Source organism: Agelaius phoeniceus, chromosome 10, assembly GCF_051311805.1.
Source record: "Agelaius phoeniceus isolate bAgePho1 chromosome 10, bAgePho1.hap1, whole genome shotgun sequence".
Classification (NCBI taxonomy): domain Eukaryota; kingdom Metazoa; phylum Chordata; class Aves; order Passeriformes; family Icteridae; genus Agelaius; species Agelaius phoeniceus.
The window spans coordinates 20,583,836-20,605,381 of record NC_135274.1 but is presented as its reverse complement, the minus strand read 5'-3'; positions in this window follow the sequence as shown (position 1 = coordinate 20,605,381).

Genomic DNA, 21,546 nt, shown 5'->3' with positions numbered 1-21,546 from the left:
GAAAAATTTGGAAATTTTTCAAATTACAGAGCAAAAGCACAGTGGAGAGAGAGAGAAAGAGCAGGGAAATGACTGCTGTATTTGGCTTGGGAGACCTGAAGGACTTGGCTTTGTCAAGGGCAGTGGTTTTCGTGTGGAGCAGAACCTGCAGCAGTAACAGCTCAGCAGGGAAAGCACTCAGACTCTGGGCAATGGCTTGGGCTTGGAAGCTGAATTGGGTTATTTTGGCTTCCAGGCCAGGGCTCAAGGATGAGCTGGGTGCTGCAGGGGTGTGATGGGCAGAGCAGCTTCTCTTTTTTTGTTTGTTTGGAAGATGGAAGAAAAAGTAGAAGTTGGATAACTTTACCTAAACAGCTGGAATGTTGCACTGGATCAGTACTGCCATTCAAGATGAAAATCAGCAGCAAGCTCTCCACTTAAAGAAATAAGTAATCCCAGGGCAGAGATAAAATTGGATAATGAATGTCCCCTGTGACACTGATAAAGAGCAGGCTGGGACACAGCTGAGCTTCTCTTAGTCCAAGCCAATCCCATTGCTTTTCTTCTCTGTTTGACATTGACATTTTCTGCAGGGGAGGTGTTGCAGCAGCATCCATGAAGAAGGATTTCTACATGAGCTGGTTCCTGACATTGCTGCAGCGTGTCCCAGGCCCTGAGAGCTGCAGATTAGCTCTGACATTGCTCATTGCCAGGAGCCCTTCACAGCAGAAACACCAGGAATTTAATATATACACCTCAGTCAACTTATCAAAAGCATTCAAGATGTTTAGGTCATTAAGCAGCAATAGAGAGTAAAATTAAAAAAAAAAAAAAAAAAAAAGCTTGCACATTATTACTATTAACTTCTGCCTGCTGTGCAGTTCCAGGTTTCCAAACAAAATGCTACACAGCAAAGCCAAGGGAGGTGTGAAAAGTGGAGAGGGGAAGGTCATGGAGAAGGGAAGAGCAGAGCCAGGGTTGGCAGATCAGAGGAAACCATCCTTTAATAAAGAAAATTAAAGCTCCCTTAAAATATGTTTCTTTCCTGTAAAATTTCAGTTACACTGAAAAATACACCGTGATTCAAGAGAAAAAGGGATTAAAAAAAATTACTATCAATTCTTCCAAGGATGCTTCAAAACTTTGCCCCAGCCAAGGTAGCTGCACTGTATTCCTAGCATCACATGGAAAAAAAGTGAAATATTATGAAAGCCTTTGAGCAAATAGTCTAGAGCTTAAATTCAAAGCCTGGCTTTGGCACCACACACCCTGTACAAGTCGCTGCCCCTCTCCCCCATTTTACCCCACAGCAGGAGCCCTGTGGTCCCTGCTCACCCCCCAAACTGCTGTGCAACCCCACAGCCCCAGAAGCTGAAGGGTTAATGTGAACATTTGGGTGTTTATTTTGAGTAGAGCATAAAACCCTGACAGGCCATAATTGCAGTGTTGATAAGCAGGGAAAGAATATTTGATGTTTCAAACATCACATGACTAATTGGTGCTGGAACAGATGTGTGTGTAATTTGGGGATGCTGCAGCAGGAGGAGGGGCTCCAGGGACCTGGGCTCCTTCCCCTGACAGCACCAGCACAGGCTCTGACCTCCCCCTTAGTGCATTGTCAAGCTGAATGTGCAGAAAAGTGAAGAAATAAACACCCATTTCCATTCTTTGATGATCTTCTTGCATTGGGCTTCTCCACAGAGCATTATGGATGCTCCAAAAAAATGTTGATATTTTTCAGTCACTGGGCAAGAGAGCACTCAGAGAATCCTCAGAGGATGCCCTGGGCTGTGGAGAGCAAGGTGTGAGGCAGGTTTCTATTGCAGTATAACACACCCTCATTTCCACATTCAGCACACCAGATTTTCTGGTTTTGAGCTGAAGATAAAAGCCAGGGATGTTAGTGGTCCCTATAGCAAAGAGCTCCAGAAACATCACAAAGCCCAGAGGGTCAGACCCTGGTGGCACTGCCAGCCCTCCTGCACCCTTCACAGTGGGCTGCCTCAGGTCAGAGTGGAACTTCACTGTTCCTTTTGCCCTTCAGCACTTCTCATCCCTCAGGGTATCTTTGCACACCCATCCAGCTGGGATGTTAGGTGAGTTTAGTATTTATTTAGAAAGGGGTGAGTATTTCATTGCTTTGAGTCTTGTTCTCTTTCTCCCTTTTTCTCCCCAGTTTCCCCCTTCCAGCTCTCCTTGAGAAAGGTCTCCCCACCCAGCTTTCAGAAGGGATATGAATTGCACAGGCTGCTCTATCATACATTGATTTGGAATCACTTTTTCCTTCTGTAGTCCAGAGGGAATGATGAACTATATTTAAACCAAAACTTGGTGTGATAAGAGCTTTTAATTACTACATACAATGTGTGCACCAGGGTATGGAGTTTGACTCTTTTCAAGTCTCTTTAAGGAAGAATTACCATGTCTGTAACTGCTCATGAGTAAAACATCCTGACACTCACTGGTGGGAGCTATTTGCCACATGAAAGGCAAAGAGAGTGCAAAAGAGAGAGTGTAAGGGATGAGCATGTGACCCAGCCCAGGCTGGGATGAGGCCAGTGAGTTCCCACAAACAGCCCAGTACTCACTAGAGCACATTTGCTGATGGCAGAGCCTCCCAGCACTGACCAGAGAGGCCAGGTCTCAGATAGAATTCAGAAGGAGTTTATCATTTTCCTCCATTTGCAGATGTGAGTCTGTTCACACCATCCTGACCCAGGTGCAGATGGAGGGAATGAGGCCAGCACTGGGGCCTACCCCCAGTGTCACAGACACCTTCTCTAGGACAATCCATTTGCATTTCCACGCACCTGCAGCTCCCCATTCTTCACAAAAACCTTTGGTGGCACACAGGGACAGAGCTCCTCCCTGTTCCCAGAGCTGCCACCACAGCCTCCCCACAGCAGCTGCATACAGCCAAAACCACCCAACAAAAGGGCATTGACAGACAGGTTGTGACCCATCAATTTAAAGGCAGATTTGGCATCACAAGAACCTCTGGAGTGCCTGAGCCTTCCCCAGGCTGGCTGGGACATCCTTATCTAGAGCCTTCAGCAGCGCTGATGGACTCAAACCAAGAGCCCAGAGCTAATTTGTTAAGAATTTATTTTTATTTTTATTAATAATTTATTTTTAAATTTATTAGGAAATTCATCTGCCCTGATGTGCTGCCAGAAGAGCTTTTCCTCCAGCAGCCACAGCACCACAAAGAGCACCAGGTGAAGCTCACCCATAACTCCAAACTCACTTCCCCCTGTCACACACGTGGTGGGTACCTGAGGAGCACCCCTGGGAGCAGGAAACAAGGCACACGTGGCTGCAAACATCCAAATGTGGGGGTCATGATTTCACCTCCTGCATTTTGCAAAGCTTTGGTGTTTGACTGTAATGATGTTTTGGCTACAAACTGCAGAAGAGGGAAATGATTACGGGTTTCGCAATCTCTTAGAATTCAGCACAAGAGCCACCGAGCAGCTGTGGCTGAAATGATGAAGTATTTATATTGCTGTTTTTCCATCACAGGTGTTTCCTGGCATAAAAAAAGATTCCCTTGCACTGCAGTAATGTGGAAGTGTACACTGGTCAGAGATACTGGCACCTGATCTCACAGCCAAGGGGAAAAACAACTTGTAGGTCATTTTCTATCCATATTTTTGTAAGCTCACAAGAGTTATGTATGATATCATTGTTGTATTTATGCCTCATGCAAACAGCAAGAGGAGTTTATTCCCCAAATAATTTTCCATCATGATATTTTCACCAGTGACTTGCTCTGAGGTAAATCTGGATGTCTTTACATAGATTTAGGGAGGAAGAAGGAATTTTTACTCTTTCCTTTTAAGGGGAATACATGGTGTGCTGTACTTGACTCTTGTTTTTTTTTGCAAGGAATACCAGTAAATTTCTGTAGGAACCATTCTGGAGTAAATCCACTGTGACTGAAGGTGAGATAATTTAGCACTTAATTTAAAATCCACTAATATTGATTTCTGAAGGCTTTTCCTCCCCCAGGGCTGCAAATCAGGTAAAACAAAGTCAGGGCCTGGCAGCAGAGCCCTGCCTGTGGTCAGCATCTCTTTCACACCTCAGCCAGAACCCACCAGCCCTGGGTAGAGCCCCTAGACCCAGCATGGCTGGGAGCTCTCCTGCACCTTCCAGCCAGGCTGTCAGACATTCCTGCAGGTAAGGGGACATTGACAAAGCAGTTGCTTGTGTGGTTCTGTTCATCCTGCCCCATGGCTGCCAGGGATTGGATCCACTTCACTCAAAGGGCTGCTGTCAGCTGCTGGGGCTCAGCATGTTCTTCCAGCTGCTTTTTCCTGATTCCTCACACCCAAAATGATGTGTGTGCCCTCAAAACTTAAGCAGCAGCACCTCAAGTGCTGGTGTGGGTGACACTGATGTCCCCAGCACTGTCTGCTGGTGTGGCTGTGGCCTGAGCTGTGCCTGTGAACTGCTGCAGCCTTGGGGGATCTTGGGGTGCCCCAATCTTCCTGTGGTGTTCCAGCACAGGGGCCTTGCTGGGCTGTGCCCTCACCAAGGGGCAGATCCACCCAAAGCCAGGGATGGACAGCCCTGGGAGCTGGGGCAGATCCACCCAAAACCAGAGATGGACACCCTGGGAGCAGGGGCAGATCCACCCAAAACCAGAGATGGACATCCCTGGGAGCTGGGGCAGATCCACCCAAAAGCAGAGATGGACATCCCTGGGAGCTGGGGCAGATCCACCCAAAACCAGAGATGGACAGCCCTGGGAGCTGGGGCAGATCCACCCCAATCCAGAGATGGACAGCCCTGGGAGCTGGGGCAGATGTACCCAAATCCAGAGATGGACATCCCTGGGAGCTGGGGCAGATCCACCCAAAGCCAGAGATGGACAGCCCTGGGAGCCAGTCCGAGCTAAGGGCAGAGAAAACAAAGAGCTGCTGCTCTCTGGACACCAAAGCATCTCTGGACCTCTGAGCTCTCAGCTCCCCCATGCAGGGCTCTGGGGCTGTGCCCTGAGCACTGCCCTGCTCCCTGCCCACCCCACTCAGGAGCTCACTGATTCATGTGAGTAGGAGGGAAGGAAAGAGGATCCTGTGGGAGGCTTTCCTCAGGATTAACCTCTGTCTGAGCAGGCTGAGATCAAAGTGGAGCTAGTGGGCAGTAGGGTAGCTAATATCCAAGACCTGTGCTGGTGGTGGAATAAACTCAGCAAGGAGACACAGATGACTACTGGTAGTGAAAGATTTGGGATTGCTGCTCCTCTAGAAAGAATGCAATGGGAAAGGAGAGAGTTCTCAAAGCCCAAAAGCCACTCTGCCTCTTAGCAGAGTTTGTGTAGCTGTCCAGACAGGAAACAAAGAGGGCAACAGGATGTTGGTTCAGGAAGCATGATTGAATATCTAATAAGCATCCCCACTAAAAAAAGCAGAATTCCTCTCAGGTTAAGAGCCATGTTGGTGTTACTATGGGCTATTTCTCAGGAGCTGCCTTGGTTGTCCCAGATCTGCTGCCCCAGGTCACATGGTGGTTAGACTGAGCTAGCAGCAAGGCTCATCCCTAGTCATGACCTAATTCATTGAAATTTGTGCAAACTTAAGCTAAAAATTGAGCTCGTGATGGTTTAGAAAAAGCCTAGACTGGAAGCACAAAACAAGCATCTTGAAAGCAAAATGAGGTTTAACTACAGCTGATGATCCAACTTTCAAGCAGATAAATTACTTTGCAAAAAGACTGGTACAGCCAAGCCCCTTTTCATTTACAGAAAGCTAACTCAATCAGTTCCTATTCTTTTTAGATAGATCTGCTGGGTGTAAATGAATGTGTATAATATGTGGACCATTTATTTCCAAGAACATTGCAGTGAAAGTTTCTTTATGGATTTGCTGCAAAATCCTAAGTAAAGAAAAAAAATCAATAGAAAGTATCCACCTTTCTTAAAAAGAAAAGCCCTTTTTCACCCCAAAGTTCAATTCATTTTGCTCTGGCACTTACTGACTTTGATTAAGAACTTTTCAATGTTTGTGCAGGGGCTTTCCTCCAACCTCCCTGGAAGAAGTTTCAAGTCCTTAAGCCACAGAGGTGTCAACAGAATTGCAGAGGCTTTGATGGGGTGTGGGGAGAAATCCCAAAGCTGAAACCCCTCTCTGCCAGTGAAGGTGAGAGTTGTTTTATTGTTGTTAACTGGGGGTGGGGTGTCCATGAGTGCTGTCTGCATTGCAGCACCAGCTCCAGAGGCTGCACTGCTCCCAGTATGACCAGTACACCTTTGGGATGACTGACTGAGGAAGGTGGACCAGCCCAGTCCAGCCTGTGGTCACCAGATCCCTCGGAGCTTGCCTGCAATTAACCATATTTGAGACATTGTCTGAGGCTTGGGGCTTTGAGGGCCCAGCAGAACTCATCCTTGAAGTGTTGGTGCAAGTCCTGAGTTCAGCAAGGGTCCTGGGAGCAGAACAGTCCCCTTGGTCCCACTTACTGAAATATTTTGCCTTGATTTGGCAAAGGAAAGAGGCCCCAGAGGCTTTGGCAGCATCTGTCACCACAGCACTGGGCAGCTCTGCTGTTGGAGATGTGAGCATGAGTCCCTGGCACTCTGGGAGGAGGGTGGGGACCAGCAGAAAGCAGGAGGCTCTGCCAGCTCCTCTTTCTCTCTCTCAAGGCCTAGCCTGGCTCAAACACCATCATTAGCTAGCAGAGTGGAGGGCTTTCATCCCCTGGCAGCTGTAAGGAGGCTGTTGTGCTCACTGGGAAATGAGATCAGCCATGGGGTGAGTGGGTTTGTGTTTCTGTGAGCTGCTCATTCCCTGTGCCTTCCAGCAGGCACAGCACAGCCACTCACCAGGGCTGGCCAGGAAGGGGCAGGACCTTGTACAGGGGGGCAGTGCCCTGTCTGGGGTGCTGGGGCATCTCTCCAAGACAAGGGAAGCCAAGAGGGAGAGTCCCAAACAGATCCTGTGCTTGTGGTGAGCCTGAGGTTATCCTGTGTACAGAGGGAATGGGAAACGCCAGGCAAACGCAAAGGTGCCTCCACCTTCACTCCATCCAAATTCCAGGGATGGCAGATGAAGCAGGTGCCTACACATGCAACATGCTTTGTAGAAGCCTGTCTCTTCTAAAAATCCTTCCTTTTTCCCCAAAGAAAGTCACAAATAACTTCAAGCTGAATAAATATTTGGAAAGAAATATTTTGCTTAATTTCTTCAGATTTCGTTGACTAGAAAAAAATCCACAAACTCATTATTGAAAAGAATACACCTTACCTTGGATGAAACACTTTTTAATTCTCTTTTGCTGGTGTTAAATAGGAAGTCAGAAGAGAAGCACAAAGGAGCAAATGATTTCCTGAGATAATTTTCAAACCCAAATATACGACTTGAGGCACTCTAGACATTGTCTATGTGGAAGTCAGTTGTCCACAAATAATATCATGTAACTAATTAAACATTGTTCTCTGCTGTTATAAATGAAGATATAATTGTGATTTTTAGTAACAAGGGTCTGCTATCTGATAGTTTTACCTATCTCTGGGGTTGGGGAGGATAGATGTCTCAGATTAATTATCAACCAGCTTGCAGATTAACGTGGGAAAATGTCTACCCCGGCCTTAAAAATGTCTGACTACTTTACATTAATTGGCAGCCAATTAAATTGTGGTAAAAAGTGCCCAGAGTGGACAGACTCAGAGGAAAAGAATTCACTCTGTGTGCTGTGTATGTTAATTTAAAATCACTATAACAGCCATTCAAAGCAAAGTCTCTCCCAGTGTGACCAGGGATTAATCTTCATTCGCGTTTCAAGGGGGATAAGTGCTCTGCTGTTAAATAAAGCCATTTCCCACTCTCCCAAGCCAAAGCAAGAGCTACGACCTTTCTGTCAGAATATGTATCACCATTTGGGGTTTTTAAGTGACCAGGCTTTGAAGTTCTCCTCTGGAGCCTCCCCATCAGACCTCGTGATGTAACTGGAAAACCCTACACCGAGTGTGGATTTCCCCTCATACCCCTCCTTGCCTTAGTAAGGGGACTTACTCAGGGTTAGGGAGGACTCTCACTTCTCTTTGATCTGAGGGCTCCTGTGAACTGAGCACCAAGAGTTCATTTTTCCCATCTTGCTCCGAAAATCAAAAAAGGCCAGCAAATAAAAAGTGTGAAATAAGAATCAAGAGCCAAACAAGGAACTGTATGTATTTTATTGCAAGGACTTTCAGAGGGTTTTGCTTCATTGCAATTTGTTATTATGAACAAAATATGAATTTCTTTTAGACCATTTTCTTCTTTCTTTACCTCAAAAAAGAGAGGTATTAACAATGCTCTCAGCTATTAGGGAATAACTTTGTGCTGTCTGAAATTAATGTAAATTGAAATCAGAGCCTCAGGTGCTGAGGTGAAATTTGAAGTTTTCTGTGATGTGAAGAAAAGAAAGCTGAAAAATCTCAAGGATACTCATCAAAATGGGCCATTTTATCTGCATGGCTTTTTCTATTTTCAGAAGGCAGCAGAGGTGAGATTATCACAGCAGTTAAGAGAAGAAACAGAAGTTTCATTGAGCTGGCACATCTCGATAAATTAAATCCATTTGTGAGATGTAAATGAATAAAGAAGACAGCAGAGATGAAAGGGGGGAAATTGTTTCTCTCCTTCCTGCCCCTGAATCAACACCTCCTGCTTTGACAGGCAGTCCAGGCTAAATGGCCACGAGAATCACAGAATGGTGTGGGTTAGAAGGGACCTTAAAGATCATTTAGTTACAATCCCTCAGCCATGGCTCCCACTAAATCAGGTTCCTCAGGGCCCTGTTCACCTGGCCCTGAACACTGGGGTGTCACTATAGGACACAAAAAACACAAGTGCACACCGCTGTTCTCAAGGTGAAGAAAGAAGGAAGTTTATTTTCTGACTCTAACATTTATAGCTTTCTAAAAGTGACAGTGGATTGGAGGGTGACAGTGCCACCTCTCCAATGACACTGGTCAAACTAACAGTCTATCAACTTTCTCCTCCTCCATAAAGGAATGCAGAACAATGAGTTATTTACAGAAAGCGTGTGAGAAAGTTCACTACAAGAATGTCAACATCAGAAGGCTTAGAAAATCTTAAAAAACCAGGGTGACATCGGGGTACCATGCTTGTATTTTGTGGCAGCTCACAGCCTCCATCCTGCAGGGAAAGCCCTGGTTCTGTCCATATTTACTGCTGTGGTCACACCACACCATGCTGGAATGTCCAAAGCACGTCCTCCAATGTGCAGCAAAGGGGTTCATAAACAAGACTGAGATTCCTCTCTGGGATCCTCTTCTGTGTTTCAATTAATGCTCTTAGGTTAGTTCTGCTCTGGAGCAGCCTGCCTCACCTGCATGGAGCAGCTGCTTGAAAACCCTCTGGCAGAGCAGCACGAGCTGCACTCCTTCTTCCAGATGCTGGAATCCAAGAAAGCGAAAAATATAAATTAAAAGGTCACTTTTCCACATGGACAACTGCTGTCCTTGCCAAGAGGGTCTCCTATCAACTCAGATGAGGAAAATGGAGAGAGGAGGTGAAGTACAGAGCTCCAAGGGGAAATACTCCTCACCTCCAAAGAGCAGGTTTCTGTCTGCCTCTCTTTCCCAGGTGCAGAATTAATTCAAATGTACCACATGGTTGTAAAACACAACAGTATAAAAAAACAGTCAGCAGTTTAAATAGTGCAAATGTAATATAAGCTTTGGGGACAGAGGAAAATACATGGCAGTCTGAGTTTCCAGAGTAGAAAACAGACCTTTCCAGAGGATAATCTCTATTAGATTGAGGAGGGATGTTAGAGTAAATTGCCAGTGCTAAGCAATTTTCTGATCTAAGACATAGGAGGTTTATAACAGCCCCATGTGCTTTGGTTTAGATCATTTAGTCTGTTTTGCTAGCAAATATCACCATGTGCTGAGCAGCTAATTTTCAGCAAACCTTGGTAAAGCCATCAGGGAACCAGGTTTGTTCTTTGTTTTAACTTCATCAAAACACTTTCATTCTTTCTTTTTTTTAATTTTTTTTTTTTTTTTTTTTTGCCTGAAGCCCTGCAAATACTCTGATTCCAATCTAAAGGAACAATCTTGCACAGCAAACACAAGCTCCTCCAGTCCCTGGAAGCTGCCTTGCCCTGTGCCAGGTCCCCCTTGGCAGGTGTTTTTGGAGGAGTCATGATGACACATCAATCATGTCCAGCTCCCCTGGTGCCCCCTCAACTTGTACATCAGTTCCTTGATATACAGAGCTTGGAGGAGAATAAACCCAGCATTATTATGCCCTGGCTTTCCAACCTGCAGCTTCACAGCCAGTTATCCTTTGCTCCCATGTAATTTGCCTTGTGTTAATTTCCGGGCCCCAGCCCAGCTCCTGGGGAAAGTTCACAGCATGCCAAGGTCACTCCAGCCCTCAGCAGGGAGGGAAAAAAGGAGGGAAGGCTCACTTTCTCACTTTTCTGTGGATGTAACCACATTTCTGACACATCCAAGTTATTCCTTTGATTGGAACAGGGCAATTAACCCAGCTGTGCTGTGTCTGTTGTTTCAGGAGAGCCTCCTCCTCCTCCTCCTCCTCCTCCTGCCATATTTCAGGGAGCCTGTGACATCAGTGGATGCATCCCAAATCCCTGGGCTCTGGCTCCTGCCCACAGTCCCACCCAGCCCCTGTGAACCTGGCTCACTTGGAAGAATTCAAATAAACAACAGGCTATGGCTGGGCTGTGCCTAATTGATAGTAATGTTAAAAGACTGATTGTAATTTGAATGCTAATTAAGGAAGATAGTTATTGATTTTAATGGGAGGCAGAGCAGGCTTTTGCCCAGCTACCACATAATGAGAAAGTACTGGGGCTGCTGTCAGTGCTGGGGAAACAAGCACAATAATAATGTGCTGGGAAAAATGCAGCTTCCTCTTGATAAACCTTTAACAGCAGCAAGAATGGCACTAAAGAAGAAAGGATTTCTGCTCCTAGCCCTGGGAAGTTAACTCATTTATTTCTGTATATTCTACCATGGTTATAACAGCACTAAAAAATCCCAGGAAACACAAATATGGATGTTATGAGGCCACCCACTACTAAGTTATATGGACAACTGGAGCTTTTAAGATGCTGTGTAAAATGTCGTTCTGTCCACACTCACAGCATTCAAAATTCTCAATTTTTAGTACAAAATTTTGATTTCAAAATTCTTTACTGTTAGTAGGTTTAGTGTGAGCTGAGGTCAGCACGTGGTCCATGATTTCAGGGAAATTTAGAGAGAACATTATTTTACAGTGACATTTGTAATTAAGTATTTGGTTTACAAATATCCTTCTCCAAAATTCAACACCATAAGATTTTTTCCTGTCATTTTTACTTCCACCAATTCATCTTTGACTTATTGCTCCCTTTTTTAATACCAGAGGGGGAGAGGAATGGGGTGTTCAAATTCCACTCCATCAAGGTCCTCACAAATAAATAAGAGCTCAAAAATCCATAAAATTTGCCATTTTCTTTCAGCCACAAAATCCATGTCCCATGCCAAGAATTACCACAACAATAAAAACTTCTCCATCTTTATTGCCACAGAGCATATGATTCATTGCAAAGCTTCCCAGGAATATTTGTATTTATGCACATGTTGACCAGAGAGGGTGGAAAAATCTCCAAGCCCCCTCTTTGGCCAAATTAGATTTCACAGCTGAATCATTGAGATTATATTTCGATTTTCAATGCTGGTGCTGGCATTTTTATGACAGTGGCTCTGGCTTATTAACAGAGCATATTGAAACCATCTTGGTGATTTTCCCCTCCTTCTTTTCACTCTGTTATACCAAAGAACATTTATTACTTTTTGATAAAAGATGCACACCCCTCCCTTAGGAGAGGGGCACTGAAGCAGGATGAGATGGCTCCTGCCTTTGTCACTGTCTCCAGAGTAACTGGGGAAGGGCAGGAACTGGAGTGTAATCATTCAATAGAGTGACAAAATGCAGGGCTGAAGGAAAAAAGCTTAGATTAAATATTTCTTCGGTGTCCCTTATGTCTTCATCTATTTCTCAAAAGGCATTATGTGCAAAGCAGAAAATGGTATTACTTTTTTGTGTTAATAGCAGAGATGAATCATCTAATGCCATTCAACAGTTGGAACTAATATCAAGATTCAGGTTTCACAGCTGGCTGTGAGAGAGACTAGAAAAAGTTGCACAGATCAAAAGATGTTCATGTTTTGGGGAAGGTCCCTCTCCAGTCCCTCAGTCTGTGACTTCCTCTGGTCTTGGAAATTGAAGCTCTCACTTTAAAGCCTTCCAATTTAATTCTTGTTCTCCTGAATGCTAAACATCCAGAGAGAGCATTTTCAGGACATGCAAGGAGGGCAGTTTGGGCTTGCTGCCATATACCAGTCTCCAAAACCCCACAAAACCTTTAGGAGGATGATGGCAGGATCCTTCAGGGTGTCCAGAGCAGCTTGTCAGGCCAGCAGCAATCTCCTGGCATCACCAGGAAAGCTCCAAAGACCCAAAGGTGGTTGCTAAGGGTGGAGCCCACCTGCCCAACCTGACTCACTACCAGGGACCCACAGCCCACCAGCCCCAGGGACCTGGCAGGGTCTCCCACACCTCTGGGAGATTTGGAGGATGTCTGGGGTAAAAAGTGGCTTTGGAGCAAGGCATAAATAGGTGTACTGATAATGCCAGATTGTTTCCAAAGATCTGTGCTTTTTGGGAGGAGCACTCAGCGTTAGAGACTGAGTGCATGGATCAATCTCTCTCACCTGGAGGCTGCCTGGCCTCCACTTCCATCCATGCCCCACCATCCCTGGATAACCAGATGAAGTGGCACCAATTTGTGGGTCTAATGAATGAGACCATGAAGCACAGAGAAGCAGGAGCTGCTCCACGTGAGGTTCAGCTGCTCCTGCTGCAGAGGGGGCACTCCAGGTACAAACTGCCACAGCCATCTGTGGTTTATCCACCTGCACCACCAGCCAGCTTTTTTGGAAAAAGCCAAAAAATGGATGTGAATCCACGAGGACATTATGACTAATCATGAGAGGGGAAATAGAGGGAAGAGCACTCAAAAGGGCTGTGAGTAGAAGCATCTCCAGAGCAGGAAGAATTAATTGCTTGCATCCCAGTTCTTTGCAAGCTGTGGAAGTCAGTGTGAGGGAAGGGTGCCCACATCCCACAGAAGGAAGGTGTGTAAAGCCAGGGTCACCTTTCACAGCAAAACTTCCTAGAAATTAGATGACAGCCCAACCATGCTAAGAGTTTCTCCACATCAGAGGTTCTGAATTGCAGCAGAATAATTCCAGCATCTCTAATTAGCGCTTCCATTAGATCCTCGTTGCTCTCATATTAATTTCAGGAGTTTGGAACTGTCAGGAGCATTATTAAGGGATGCTATCCTTGTCAGGAGCTGCACATAAAATTTGAGCCTCTGATTAAAAGTTTAGGGCAGCCCTCATTATTTCCTGCATCAGAAGAGCAGTTTTGGGCTATGCTTTCAGTCAGTCCTGTTTCGTTACGGAGGGTCTCTAATTATTTCTGCCTCGGAGCTATTAGAAAAAAAAAAAAGACAATTTGTTTTTCACATGCTTCTTGGTGCAGCCAAATACAAAAATTCTCATTTGTTTTCTTCCAAATTACCTACCTGGACCAAGGAAGGCACTGGCAAGTACAAGTCCCACATGAATGGGGACTGACTGCCTCTCTCATTAAGAGCCATATCTAGGATGTGGCATCCAGGAAACCCACAACAGGCTGGGGGCAAACACATCCAGGACATGTGTTTCCATGGGATCCAGTACAATTCTTTTGGCTTTAAAAGCAGACCCAGCTTCCTGACTCTGGATCCAGTCATGCCCCCAGCACAGCCCTGGCCGTGGGGACCTGGGAGAGGGGTTTGTGGGTTTTGGATGGGGAACAGGCATCATGTGGACAATCAGGTATGGGAGATTTCTTATGGAAAACCTGGCCACCCTGTGCCACAAGGCTGCACTGCCTGTGTGCTGTTTGCACTCACTGAAAAATAGGTGTCCAGGCTGAGGGCAAGGCAGGCTGGGGCTGGAGCCAGAGCAGGGCTGCTCTGGGCCTGAAATCAGGGCTCAGGGCTGCACACTAGAGCAGCTACATGGTCTTCAGCCAAATATTTGCCAGGAAATAAAGATTGGGATGAAGTTAAGCTCATTGCAATCTCATGTCAAGCGTGTGTAATTGTTAACATTGGAAATGGAAGTTTGAAAAATCAAGATGCCTTATTTGAGAAATTACAAATGAAGATTTCATTCCAGGAGGATGTTTTGGTCTGGAATTTATGCATTAGTTGTTTAATACAAACTCTTTCAATTAAAAAAATCCCCATGCATTTGGGGGGGGGGGTGAAAAACATTTACTAAACCTGGTTTTTCCATGCATACAGACAGTTGACAGCATTTTTTTTTCTCTATGGGCAGTAAATAAAGAAACTGACTCAATCCAGTGAGCTGCAGGTGCTTTTTACTCTGTCTGAAGCTGAATATCTCTGAAGACCGAGTTCTGTATTCCCCTGGTTACTTTTTAATTACATTGCAATAAAATTGCAAGGAATCTAATTTTGCCAGACAAAACCCAGGGACTCAGTGGAAGGTGATGGGGGTCCAGCTATTTCACACACTAATTACACCAGCCCAAGCCCTGAAATACTGTGCTATTTTTATTCATTCATGAAAAAAAAAAAAAGCTCTCTCATCTAGATCTGAGTGACTGCTATTTCATTCTCAAAAATAGTCAATGCACTCTTCATTTCCCAAAAAACAGCTGCCCTCTTCTGTTTCCAGGGAATATTACTACCTCTCAAAATCCTAATAGGTGTGCTGTTGAAATCAAAATAAAATGCCATCACTCTGCCTGCCTCAAAACAACAACCCAATCTCAATAAAGCATTGCCACCTTTCTTAAAACCTCTGAAAAGGGGGCGACATTAAATGAGAGCTTGAAATATGGGTCTAAGGAGGGAGCTGCTGGGGATTTCTAAAAGTTTGTCTGCAGTGCCATCAGGAGGTGTGATCACAGCATAGGAGGGCTGGGCTGAGGCCCAGCAGGGTGAGGCACTACAGCCACCAGGACAGACGGACACCAGAGCATGGATGTGGGAGAGGCATCCTCGTGTCCCTTTCCAGGGACAGCAGCATCCTGAGAGCTCCAGGCACCTGTGAGAGTCCCACAAGGTGCTGCCACCTCTGCTGCACCTCTCTGGCTGCAGCCAGCACTTCAGACCCTGCTGAGGACTGATGGGAATTCTGCATCCAGGAGGCCCAAACACATGGAAATGTGCAGCCTTCTAAGGGGCTACAAGACTTTGGTAATTTTTTTCCTCTTCATTTTCTGGAAGCCAATTAGGAAAGCACAGCCTGAATCTGCAGTGGGTGAGAGTCCTGTCAGTGCTGCCCAAGCAGGACACCACAGGCCACAGCAAAGCTGCTGGACCTGCAGGGAGGTGGCAAAATTGGAGCCTGAGAAGGTGGATAACAACTAACATGAGTTATTTTTGTGTTAGGAATTACTGTGACCCATTTCCACCAAAGTTCTGACCTCAGTTCTCTATTGTTCTCACTTTCCCAGGTACCAAAGGCATCCCTCCAGGGAATAAAGATTAAATGCTTGTTAGAGAATTTCAGGAGGGTGACTCGTCCCCTCACACGACCATTGCTCACTCATCTCCTCAGCCCCATAAAATGCATCATAAAAATGCCTTCTTTACTGCCTAGTAAAGAAGGTTCAAGTGTATAACTGCATTTACATGAATGTTCAGGACAGTCAGATTCTCCACTTCCATATTACACCTTGAATTCTATTATTTTCCTTGAAATGGGAATGAATCCAGTCATGCCACACCTGTTCTTTCCCCAGAGAGACAGGAAAGATTCCACTGAGACAAATAAACACAATGACTTCACTAAGGTCCCATTAAAAAAAAAAAAGGCAAAAAAGCAGTGGCTCAAATAGGTGAAGGTGGAACAAACCACTGTTCCCTGTCCTGTGCTCTGTAGGAAATCTGGGCATGAGGATGCTGATTAAAACTGGCCTCTTCTTGTGCAAGTGGAAATCTTCCAAGTAATAGAGCCTGCCTGGACTTTGGGCATCTGTACACGTGCTCCAAATGAACAGGACTGCTCCCCAAAATGCTGCATTTCAGCACCAGTTCAGCTACATTGCAAGAACCTCCACTGCAGCTGGTGATTAGGGTTTAGAAAGGTAATAACAGAAAGACAGAAAAAAGGGGAGAGAAGCCAGGTCTTCAGCCTGGCTCTGGACTGGCACAGCCCTGGCATCCCAGAGCCCCTGTTTTGTTCTTCCTTCCATGGGCTCTCCAGCCCCACTGCTTTCCACATTTCCCCATCAGAAATACATTCCCATGCTTTGAGGATGTAAAAGCTAAACTCTTTGGAAAGATCCTCAAAGCATACAAAGCAGATGAAGAGCTAACACTCTTTTAGCCCTTCAAAGGCCTAATTTCTGCAAGGTGACAATTTGCTTTGGTCATATAGCAAGTCTGTGGAAGCAAAATGCTGCAGACAGGATTTTTTCACAGTGCTGTAGGTAGAAGCAGCTGTATTGGGTTAAAGGCAGCACTTCCAACACAGATAAGTCATTTCTAATAAACAGAAATTGGAAAAGCCTCCAGCACCGAAACAATATTAAAGATTGAATCCTTCTGGGAAAGACATGTGATATTTGTCTGGCAAAATTGCCACCAGGCATTCAATGCTATAATTGTGTAATATTGAGTTTTATTCCAAATGCCAAGCATTAAGTGATCCTCCTGCATGATGTGACACAGCTTCACTTCCTTCTGGAGGAAATCTAGATCAACTTCAGTGGCACCTGCTGAGCACAGGGTGACCTCAACCAGTCTCCAGAAAGACACTCAAATATTTGCAGTTTGACTGTGGCACTACAGCATTGAGATGAGCTCCTACATGGAACATATAGCTTGAGATTGAACCAGAAATGTACCCTGGCAGCAACAGGGGACTGCAGTCCTTAATTTTGGTGTGGGCAGTTCAGACAACTCCTGCCCTGAAGAGTTCTAGCCAGGCTCAAAGGCCACAACTTCACCCACTGCAGTTGTACATCCACCTGCTGATGACTTTCCTTCTGGGGTTAAATTCTGTAAAAGACTAACTCACTGAGGGTTTAAGCCTTGTTTTCAAAGATAACTTGCAACCAGATTTCCAGAAATGCTACAGCAATTTAAAATGTCTGCTGGGGTTGATGAAAATGCCCAAGCAGATAAAGGTGTCAAACATTTTTAAACGCTACTCGTGACCTATGCTGGTCTTGGGTCCCAAGGTTGGCAGGATCATCCAAGGGAACTTCAAATTTTCTCTTTGAATAAAATTTTCTATTCTTGTTTCTTCCACTGATTATTACTTTCTCTTCTGGGATGTGTACATAATATTCTCTTTAAAGTATGACACCTGTGATCTGGACCCAAGGTGTATCTTTGGGTGCTCATATTTTAGGGATGCATGCTCTGATTTGGAAGACCTGTGCAGTATTCACTGTGGGAATATTATGTTGAATGCCAATGACAATAAAAGCTGGCTGGCATTTTCCAGCCTCAGAGCTCTCATGAACCATTACAGGGAGCTTGGCTGCTCATCCATTTACCATGCAGTTTGTTAAGTGGGCAGCCTGACAGTGGCAGTACCACAGCTTCATTTTCTCCTAACAGCTTTAGACAGCATTTCTTAAATCAAGACAAAGCCTTTGAAGTCAGTGAGTGGAGAAGGCAGCACTGGCTTTGTTACAGCAATCAGAAATTCAAGTTGAAAGCGTGTATGCTAATTGCCAAGACTGCTGCCATATAATTAGCATACACAGTCTGTACCCAAATTAAGAAGAACTCCCTTGAAAACTTATTATGCCCTAATATATCCCCAGTATGTCTATACCTATAGCTGTGCTCTGCCTCACCTTTGCATTTCTCAGCAGCTGTGAGGAGCTATGTGAAGATCAGTGCTGATCTATGTGAACAAGGTGTCTGCAGAAACCTGTCCCAGGTGCCAGACACGGGGCAATGACAGGAGTCCAGGCTGATGGCACTGCCCATCAAGAGCCCTGATAAGAGAGGAGATGCATGGAGCAGCCACCCCGACCTCCCTGTGCCTCTCTCTGTGTCCTGCTCACCCACAGCTCCAGGGATGTGGCTAAATCTCACATTTTAATAATGGTTGTCATGCCTTCTGTGCTGACAGCAGACTAACAACAGCCCACCCCAGGGACACGGGCTGTGCCCAGCCTGCTCCTTTGTGGGAAGGGAGTGCAGGGGAAGGAGGAGCCTGCCTGGCTCTGCAGAGCAATCCTGAGCCTCCTGCATCCTGCATCCTGCCTGCAACTGCAGAGCAGCCTCGAGGAAAGGGTAATTCAAGTGGTCAGAAGTGTAGCTTGGATTTTATCAGACTTTATTTCAAGGGTACAACTGCAAGGATGGCAGCTGAACCCTCAGAGTGTCTTGGGACTGTGGGAGTGGCAAGATAGATTGGAATTACCCACAGCTGCCTCCCATTCCCCACTTTTGTGTGCCTAGGGTCACCTCAACCTTGAAAACCTCTCTTACTTATATTCTTTTACTTATATTCTTTTTCTGTTACCTCTTTTCTTTGTACTTTTCAACAATACCCACTAGAAACTGGGGTTTGCATAATAAAAACCTCCATTTCATGCAAGTAAATGTTAAATAGAGGTGGTGTCCTGCTAACTGCACTTCTGTGACTGTGACAAGGCAAACCAAAGACACACTGGTCAAAAACAGACCCTCAAAGACACAAGCACTGAGAGGAGGCACAATAGGAGGCATGAGAAGCATCCAGCCCTCATACCTGGGTACCTTAATGCCAGCTCCAGAGCAGCAGAATGTATGGCAGCCCACAACCCCACCTGACACAAATAAATGCAATATCCTGCAGATGAATGGCTTTGCTCCTCTGTCAGAACTCAGACCTGCTGATCCAAACATGCTCCAAGCATCACCAGCTTTTACAAACAGGAGCTACTTGTCCAAGATCTCATGTCTTGGGGGGTTTGGCCATTTCCTCATTAAGCTGCTGCTGAGATGCTGTGAAGTGCTAGAGGAAGCTGCAACAACTGGAAAATGATCTTTAATAATGAGTGGACAAGAACAAGGAGGAGGAGGAGGAGTCCTCAAAGGGACAAGCAAGCCCATACATGGAAGAATTTGCCCCTGGAGGCTGCTGAGACCACAGCCCTGCCTTGCACAGGAGCCTCTCCCTTTGCTGAAACAATCCCCACCTGCACAGGTTCACAGAGAGCAAAAGGACATTTTGTCATAAATGACATCTCAGCCCCCAAACTCTCCAGTCAGCTGCAATAAGAGATTCTTGGCATCATGGTGCTCTTTCTACAAGTCTCTGAATTCTGAAGTATTCTTTCTAGATTCCCCAAAATATCAGGTGTTGAGCTGTATGTCATCATCTCTTCTGGTGCACAGGGATTTGGACATTTGACTTTCCCTTTTTTTTTCATAGCTATGTTTCAACTTTTGTGTTTTTCACATTATTGGTCATGTTGCATTTAGCAAAGTATATATATATATATAGTCTGTTTCTTCAGGTGAATACTGAATTCCTGCACAAAATTCCAGACACACCAAATGCAGCCTATTTTATTTCTCATCCAACTGTGTTCATTTCTTCTTAGAAGCCCACACCTTGCTCTTTCACTCACAGTGTCTTTGTACCTTGAGACTGAGAAACAAGCCTTGGATTAATATTTTTTTAACATCTTTATATGTACTGCAAACACCTGCCACATTCCCTAGTCTCAGATAATACACTGTGGATAATCTTCCTATCTCTCTTTACCCTCATGTAATTCCAGTGACTCTACACAGCTCTGCTCCTGTTTCACTCAGGTGGAGAGGTGAGGGAAGCCCAGTGGAATAAGGCCAGTCAAAAGCACATCATTCCCTGAAGAATAGGTCAATAAATCCTTGATATTATCTGTTACAGCAGCTTTTTACTATTCAAAAAGAGAGAAGCATCCTTCACTCCAAATGCTTTAGGAGAACTAGAAATAGGAATAAAGGGAATTTATGTGAAGGGGATATAAATGAATACAGAAAAGCCTCCAAACCTGCAGTCTGCAAACCTGCATCCTTTACAATCCTCCTAAAAGATGTTGTTTTTCCACATCCCCACTAAGGTTTAATGGCAGAAGCAATATTGGAAGATCTCTCTGTCAGGATTCATTATTTTTAAACCACATGCTAAAGTCCTAATACTTTATAAAACCACTACATGAACAATGAAAATCCAACTATTATTAATCAAATTGGTTTTAAAATCCAGTCATTCTCATCATCCTGGGAGCAGGGAGGCTGGATGGAGAGAAGGCAGGGACAGCAGCTTGGTCTTCAAAAGCATTGAGTTCAATCTTCCTTTTTAGCCACAGACTTTCTGGACAAATAATTTTTTCCTCCCAAATTTTACTACCTCAATTGTAAAATATTACAGGACAACTATGTGAAATCCTTAGACACCAGGGTAATTGTAGAAGCAGATGGAGGGCTATTTATGCTTTCAAATTACACACTTAGTCTATGATTTTAATTTTTTTATAGTATTTTATATGCTGAGTAATTCAGCAAATGCCTGTGACTCTCAGTTAGGTTGTCCAGGTATCACTATGGTTTTTGGCTGTACCAAATTGCTATAGAATTAGTATAAAATACAATTACCACATGGAAGTATTGAAAAGGCAGTGCTTTGCCAGAGAAACCTGATCATGGGGATGTGCTGCTTTGTAGGGGTTTGGTTTCCAGGATGACCAAACACAGCCTGGATGAACACCAACAGTGAAGGGCTGGGGTGAGATTTAACTGCAGAACATTAAACTGCACTTACAAGTTTTTATGACTCTATTTACTGTAAGAGAGAACACATAAAACCTCCAGAATTTCACTGTTAGCACAGAAGAAGTCACCTAAGCACAGAGGCAGCTCTCATCCCAAAAGCTAAATCAGGATAATTCCACCAGTGTCAGTGTTCTCTGTAAGGGCCCAATGCCTGCAGTAAGACAGGGCAGGGAGGGACACATCCCTGCTCACAGCTGATGTTACTCAGCAGTCACACCCCAAATGCCTCTGGTGTGTCCCCAGGGCACTGCCCTTGAGGCCAGCAGCTCACTGCACCAACACACAGGGGCTGTGCTTTGCTCTTACCTGAGCTGAACTCAACAAACCCAGATTTTCTCTGCTTCCAAGGCCCCACTCAGAATGTCCTTTGAGTTTGGAAAGTCATTTATGCTGCATGAGCATATGCTCTTCTGGAGCCCTCAAGTAATGAAAGGGGGAAAGAGCACTCTGGTAAAGAACATGTGCAAATGTAAGTGTCAGGCTCAGCTTGTCCCCACCTTTTCACAGCCAGAGTTAAAGGTCAGTCTGTGGCTCAGCCTGGGGCTGTCCCACAGCTTGTGATGTGCACTCAAGGGGAAAGCACAGACACAGAGCCTTTTGTGTCCCTCCTGGCTCCCATCCTGCAGATGCTGAGCACTCCCAAAGCCAAGACAGCTCTGAGCTGGCTCTCAGTAAGAGCTGGAAGTA